The sequence below is a fragment of the Cebus imitator genome, unplaced genomic scaffold (assembly GCF_001604975.1).
Source record: "Cebus imitator isolate Cc_AM_T3 unplaced genomic scaffold, Cebus_imitator-1.0 Scaffold366, whole genome shotgun sequence".
NCBI lineage: Eukaryota > Metazoa > Chordata > Mammalia > Primates > Cebidae > Cebus > Cebus imitator.
Genome location: NW_016107681.1, coordinates 130,671 through 138,625, shown reverse-complemented (window position 1 = coordinate 138,625; position 7,955 = coordinate 130,671).

Sequence of the window (7,955 nt, the reverse complement as noted above, 5' to 3'; positions counted from 1 at the left end):
TTTTTGAGACAGAGTCTCACTCTGTTACCCAGGCTGGAGTGCAGTGGCATGATCTCAGCTCACTGCAACCTCTGCTTCCCGGGTTCAAGCGATTCTCCTGCCTCAGCCTCCTATGTAGCTGGGACTACAGGCACACACCACTATGCCCGGCTAATTTTTGTATTTTTAGTAGAGACAGGGTTTCACCATGTTGGGCTGGCTGGTCTCGAACTCCTGACCTCAAGTGATCCACCTGCCTCAGCCTCCCAAAGTGCTGGGATTACAGGCATGAGATACTGTGCCGGGTCTGTAACACACTTTTAAAAGTTAGCAAAAAAAAAGATTTCAATGAAATTTTTCATTGAAAATGGCAGCTGGATATACATACATTAAAAAGTGTTTACCCACAAGAAACCAGAGATCATTGAGTGTTTGCAGGGAGACACATGAAAATTTCGGACTCCCTCCCTCAAAGAATGCTCAGCTGTGCCAGTGCATTGAGTGTGCCGTAGAGTTTTAGGGGAATGACTCTTAGTCCCTGGGAGCCAGGGACTGCAGGTTTTTGGGTATGTGTGGCTGGTCTCAGCTGTGACCTCTTTCCAGAAAGCAAGCACAGTGGAATTGTCTCCAGGGAAAGAGAACGAGGTTGGTGTTAAAGGATGCAGGTGGGGCCAGGTGCGGTGGCTCACGCTTGTAATCCCAGCACTTGGGAGGCCAAGTCGGGTGGATCACTTGAAGTCATGAGTTTGAGACCAGCCTGGCCAACATGGCGAAAACCCATCTCTACTAAAAATACAAAAATTAGCCAGGCATGGTGGCGCGTGCCTGTAGTCTCAGCTACTCAGGAGGCTGAGGCATGAGAATTGCTTGAACCCAAGAGGCAGAGGCTGCAGTGAGTAGAGACCATGCCACTGCACTCCAGCCTGGGCCATACAGCAAGGCTCTGTCTCAAGTTTTAAAAAGAAAAGGATGGAAGGGGATAGAGAGATGCCGCACCTGGTACTCCCAGGGGGGAGGACTGAGCTGCAGAATGTGGACAAGTCCAAGGAGCAAGTCAGGTCCTCCTCAGAGCCACTGTGCCATGCTCTGAGTCTGTCAGTCACCGCTTAGAAAGACGGAGGGAGAGCGCTAGTTGCAGCAGTTCCCTTGGGGAAAGGCGCAGGTTTGAGACCATTCCTGAGGCTCTTGATTTCTGTTTCACCAGTGAAGGAGGCTTCCTGTGGAGATGGACCTGAGGTCTTTACATCTGATGTCTCTCTTCACAGGACCCTCTTGCCTGTGGTGCTGTCTGGTCAACCCACAGTAACCTCACACATAGCACTCTTCCAATTGCAGTCCAAACGTAGACTTGATAGTGGACACTAATGGTTCGTTATTCCTCCTCTTCTGCTAGGAGTGGCAATGGTGGCTGCTGATGCTGCCTGCATCCCCATAGCCTGGCACCTAGAAGATGCTCCCTATATGTTGCTTGCAGAGATGTTTCTCAAACACGAAGCCAGACTTTTAAAGCTGCAGTCCTGCGTCCCAATGCTATGAGGAACACCCAGGACTCTTGCAATAGATAGGAAAATAAGGGTGGGAGGCTTTGAGCCATGGCTGCCTTGATGGTGCTGCATGGGCTCACTTCTGGCTCACTCCATCCAGGTGTGACCCCTACTCTGATGATTCCCTCCCCAGAGATACGAAGACCAGACTTACAATGGATGATCAGCTCAGGCAGGGTGGCCCTTAACTTTGTTGGGGTCCAGGCCAAAAGTACACCCAGAAGCCCACATACCATATCTGTGAATATTTAAAGACTAAAATCAAGCTTCCAAACCATCAAGCCCAGTCTGTTGATGAATATAATTTCCCAGTGATGGGAAAGGCCAGGTTTGAATGTAGACTTCTCGGATTTCCCCATGGTTCTGTATGGGAGCACAGCAGTGTGGGAAGAGCTGGCCCCTGGTCCCTGTCTGTTCCCCTTTCTTGTCCTGCCTCTGAGGCTCTGTCCCCCACTGGGAGAGGCCTTGTGTGCATACATGCAGCCCCTGCATCAGCCCAATTGTCTCCACTCTGTCTGTTTCCCCCTGTCTACCCCAAACACTCCCCCTCTAAACAGTCATGCCTCGGCTACCACTCTGATCTAAGGGTGCGCTGTGGTCTGAATGTGTCCCTCTCAAAGTCATATGTTGAAACTTAATCATCAATGTGATGGCATTAAGAAGTGGGGTCTTTAGGAGGTGATTAAGTCTTGAGGGCAGAGCCTTCATGAATGGGACTGTGACCTTATGAAAGAGGTGTGAAGGAGCTGTTTTTCCGTTCTGGGAGGCCAAAGCAAGAGGTGCCATCTTGGAAGCAGAGAGCAGCCCTCATCAGATACTTAATCTATGGGTGCCTTGACCTTTGACTTCGTAGCCTCCAGAACTGTGAGAAAATAAGATTCCATTCTTTATCAATTACCTTGACTCAGGTATTTTGTGTTACAGCAGCAGAACAGGACTAAGACAGGGTGTGAACAGACAGTGACATATGCCCTTGGGACATGGGGAGGCCTGGGAATCCCCTGATAGCAGGCTTAGGGCTGTCACGCAGGGATTTTGGGTCCTAGGATCCCAGAGCATGTCCAGAGGGGAAGATGGGCTCCAGGCAGGTGTCCTTCTGGTCCTGTAAACTGCTTGCCTTACTAGAGTGGCCAGAGCAGGGCCCTCTGGAGCATGGGACCCAGTTCTTAGGGTTGCTCTTGTCATAGAGATCAGACCAGGCCTTGTTCAGTAGAAGTGCTGTGTTCTTGAGGTATCACTCATTTCCTTTCCCTTTTTTCCTGAGCAGCTGCTAGAAACCATCATTTGAGCTGTTCACTTGCCTGGAACCCATTCTTCCAAAGGTGATGTTTCAAATATTTCGGCCCTGTATAGTACAGGCAACAGCCCATCAGAGCAGATGCCTGCTTAGAGCTGAGCCCTCTTCCAGGCCTGACATTCATCCTTCTGTTGCTGGGTCATGGGAAGATAAAGGAGGGGACTGAGCCACAAGGAGAGATATTGAAGGAGAGGCTTGGGGAAGGGGCCATTAATCATCAGTATAAAAATATTTCAATATTTTAACAACTATCCCACTATCCCTGTGAATGTCAGCTCTGCATTCTCTGAGTCCCCTATGGATTTTGTTAGGGGCAGCACTGTGTTTAGCGGAATGACTATACCCCCAGCCTCACTTGAAGCTTAGTAGTGGCTGGCGATATATAAGGGCAGATCTTCAAAGAGGCTCCTTCAGCTGGAAGGATCCCCTTTGCCCTTTGCGTTCTCCTTCTTCCTAAACCGGTCTTCCTGGAATGATGATGGCTAAAGCTCTAGCAGCCATCTTGTGATCTTGGGGATGGAAGCCGCATGCTAATGAAAGCAAAACAGAAATACCCAAGGAGCATGGGTCCCTGGTGACTACCATACCAACCCCAAACTGCCCACCTCTGGACTTCATTTTATGAGAAACATTAAACCTCAGATTTAGCCAGGCACGGTGGCTCACGCCTGTAATCCCAGCACTTTGGGAGGCCAAGGTGGGCAGATTGCTTGAGGTTAGGAGTTTGAGGCCAGCCTGGCCAACATGGTGAAACCCTGTCTCTACTAAAAATACAAAAGAAAAAACAAAATTAGCTAGGAATGATGGCGCATGCCTGTTGTCCCAGCTACTCGGGAGGCTGAGGCAGGAAAATCGCTTGAACCTGGGAGGCAGAGATTGCAGTGAGCCAAGATTGCGCCACCAAACTCCAGCCTGGGAGACAGAAAGAGACTGTCTGAAAAAAACAAAAAACAAAAAACAGAAAAAACAAACAACAACAACAACAAAAACAACCTCAAGTTTGTGAAAGCCTCTGTAGTTATGTCTCTGTTAGTTGCCCCTGAACTCAAGTGCTAATTCATTTCCATGCCAGTCCTCAATGCCTATGTCTCCTCAGGGCTGGTCCAGAGTCAGGGATGCAGATGGAAGAGGAAACTTCATTTGGCGTGCACCTTCCATGGGCTCCATGTGTTTTGTCAGCTAATCCTGAGTGTTACTCTCCACAATTTAACAGGTGAGAAAACTAGTCTGAGAGGTTACATGGCTTGACAGCATGGAGGGAGCAGAACTGGGGCCAGGGCCTGGGTCTCACAGCCCATCTGCTCCACCACAACTGAGGTCTCCTTCCTGTCCCTGAGGGTGTGCCTGGGAGACTCTCAGAGGCTGGTCATTGTTGGCTTGGACTGATCCTCACTGGCACCCAGGTGGATGTTTGTTTGTCCAGGAAAACAGGGGAAATGGAGTGTCAGAAAAGAGCATTTATCGGGTGGATCAGGAGGACAGGACTTTGAGACCAGCCTGGGCAACGTGGTGAAACCCCGTAAAGATACAAAAAATTATCCAGGGGTAGTGGCCTGCGCCTGTAATCCCAGCTACTCAGGAGGCTGAGGCAGGAGAATCACCGAGATCAGGCCATTGCACTCCAGCCTGGGTGACAGGGCGAGACTAGTCTCAAAAAAAAAAAAAAAAAAAAAGTTAAAAAATATAAAAAGAAAAGAGCCTTCATAAATCTCCTGTCTTTTCTCATTCTTACTCATGAGAGAAAACTTCAATGAGGATACAGGCCAGAGGGTAGGGAGGAGCTGCCAGGTAGGCAGGCAGTCTTCTGCCCTCCGTGCTCAGGGAATGACAAATCCCTGGGCAGAGGAGGAGGAGGAAGGGGGCCATCTCTGAGGCAGGGGCCCCTCAGGGGCCTGAGAAGGTGCTCGAGCTTTGAAGGTTTGGAGGCTGAGGTGTCCTCGGCCCGGAACACTTGCTCCCTGTGAAACCTGAAAGTCCACCTTCTCCCTGACTTCTAAGGGCAGCTGCGGCACGAAGATCATTTTCTGAGGCAGATTTATTATCTCAAAGGTCACTAGTAAGGACCGGTGAGCCCAGCACCTGAAGACGGTCCTACCGTCGCTCCGCCTGACTCACTTCCATTTCTAGTATATTTTGAGAATAGGGAGAATTTTCCAGAAGCCCGAAACCCTTCCTTTAGAACTCCCTGAGTTCCCCATTTCCCGTTTTTCTCTTCGGGGGCCAGGGCCTCCCCTTCCTCCTCCTCTCCATTTGCCCAGGAACTTGCAGAGCCCAGCCCGACACCCCTGCAGAGCGCGGCCCGAGAGGAGAGAGGAGAATGCATTCCTGAGCACTGGAGAAAGAACCAGCCAGACACAGGGCAGGAGCACAGGCTGGAGGCTGAGAGGACCTTCCCGGGGCCCTGGCTGCGTGTAACAGCCTCTCCCTGTCCCTGACTCCCCTCGGAAAATGTGACCGGCCAGGCCCTCCTGACAAGCCCCCGACCCGCCTCCCCCTTCCAGGCTCCCAGGCGGAGGAGATGGAAAGCAGACCCTCGCGAATGTTTAACTTCAGCGGAGATGATAATAACTTTCCCATGGACGCAACTGTATCCTTTCCCTGTGTTCCTTCGGGGATCCCGAAACTCCATACGGTTCTCATTTGCAGCTCGTTCCTGAGGAGGCCTCATTTCCTCGCCACACACCCCTGATGTGGTCAGGGTCTCCCTCCCACAGCCCGGGCGGGGGCGGGGGAGAGGGGGAAGGGTGGGGGAGGGGGCTTCCCTGAGCTTTTCTCTAACGCCTGCCCTCACCCCACTTTTCCAGCCCTGGCCTCCCCAGATCCCTCCGTTGGCCTCTGCACTTTCCCTACCACGGCCCCCAGCCCCAACACCTCAGGCCTTTCAGTGTCTGCTCCCCACGCCCAGGGGCCGCAGTCGGGGCTGCAGCTGTTCCCTAGGCAGAAGTGTCCTTTCTAGAAGTTTCTCGCACCTAGTCCAGTGGGACTGTGGAATGACTCCGGGAGTCACCATTAGCACTGTATCCTATGTGCATGGCGCCTCCTGGAGTTAGAAGACGAAGGGTTCCCCTGCTAGGTCCTAAAAAGAGAGTCGCTTCCCAGCCCCTTCCTAGCCAGGAAAAGGCCCCAGCGCCTTTTCCCACACCTCAAGCCCCTCTCGCCCCCCAGCTCTGCTCCTCAAGCCACTCCCACCACACCCCTCTCATAACTTTGATTTTGCAGTAAGCCAAGAGGAGTCCGAAGAGGAAAGAAAAAAACAAGAGACTCTCACTTTGCCGAGCACTTTGGTTTGGGGGTTGTTACTAACACTTTCACATTCTCTGTACCTCTCCAGCTTCAAAACACCCCCGTGTTGGGGGCTTTGGGGCGGAGGTTTGTTGTCACATTTGACAAAACAAATGGGCACGCAGACACCAGCGAGCTTTAGAGGAAGAGCGAGTCCATTAGGTCCTGTTTCTGCCCCTCCATTTCAGAGGTCAGGGAGGCAGGAAAGGAGGAAACGGAAGGTGAAGTCTGCTTCAGCGTATGTCAGCTGCGTAACCGCGCGTGAGTCACGTAACCTCTCAGTACCTCAGTCTCTTCATCTGTAAGATGGGCATGATGATGGCATAGCTCTGGGTTAATAAAGGGGAAGTGTTAAGAACAGTGCCAGACATAAAGTAAGTGCTGTTACTGTTCTTGCTGCTGGTATTGAGATGTGAATGAAAGACCTAGGAACTCTGCTTCTCTTTTCCTCTGTCCCCAGTTCCCAATACCCACAGTCGGAGGCCTTTGACGACAATTAAGTCCCCTTGATGGTACTGCTGTCTCCTCTGCATCTGCCTGTCACTTTCAGGTCTGGCCATGATGTTTGGTTTTCCAGGCCTGGTTCCAGTGTATTCGATCCCCCTTTGGCAGGTCTCTGGGTCCCTGGACCTCAGGGATGCCAGATTTGCCTTGTTGGTTGCCCAAGGTCTCAATAACCCACTGAGAAGCCAGCTTGGAGCTTGGAGCTTGGAGCTTGGAGCAGTCTTCAGGAGCCAGGCTTGCCCTCAAAGGCCAGCCCTTCAGGGTGGTTCTTTTGTCTCAGGCTGGACCCAAGATAAATAGATGTGATTAGGAGATCAAAGCCCTTTCCATGGGTTTGGCCTGAGGGGGCCCTTTGATCGGCCAGCCATCCCCTCACCGCCATCCCCATCACCCCCACCATCTCTGCAGTCCTCTATGCTCAGAAATCCTTCCTTGCTCTCATTCCTGCTCTGCAGCTGCTGCCTCTGCTCCCCAGGCTGGGCCAGGCAAGTCTTGCCTGGTGAAGGGGAGCTGGGTTCCCCCGGCTCAGGCTGTTTACTAAATCACCAGCTCTCAAAGCTGAAGCTGAAGCCAGCACGCTGCAGCAGGTCTGTGAAACCCAAACAGTTTCATTTTGAGTCTCAGTTGCAAAACCTGAAATCTTGATATGCTTGTAAGTGATGGGCGGTGAATCACGCTCTTCTGGTATCTAATTAGATGCAGGTCCTGCCGGGTTGCCTAGAACTTCACCCAGTGAAGGGAGGGATGATTAAGAGCATTCTTTCTTGTTCCTTTGTAAAGGGTAGGCATTCCCATGTAAGTGCTTATTGTGAACCTGTGGAATTTTCCTTCATTGCTCAGAACGTACCCTCTGCCATTGATGAGCTCCTCTTTAGGCTGTGCAGGCAGCAAAGCCCCCAAACTAAAAGGGAGGTGATTTTATTACTGGGGACACTCCAGGACAGGACATCTCCTTGCCATCAATACAGGCCATGGGGGTCTTGGCTGGCCTGTTCCTGGGGCTGTCGTCCCTCTGTCTTAACACCATAGTTCTCCGGGCTCTGCTAGGGAGTTGATGATGTGTGACTGTGAGGGAAGAATTTCCTTGTAAGAACACAGTTGTCATGGCCAGGCGCGGTGGCTCACGCCTGTAATCCCAACACTTTGGGAGGTCGAGACGTGCAGACCACGAGATCAGGAGATCGAGACTATCCTGGCTAACATGGTGAAACCCTGTCTCCACTAAAAATACAAAATAATAAAAATAATTAGCCAGGTGTGGTGGCACTTGCCTATAGTCCCAGCTACTTAGGAGGCTGAGGCTAGAGAATCACTTGAACCTGACAGGTGGAGGTTGCAGTGAGCTGAGA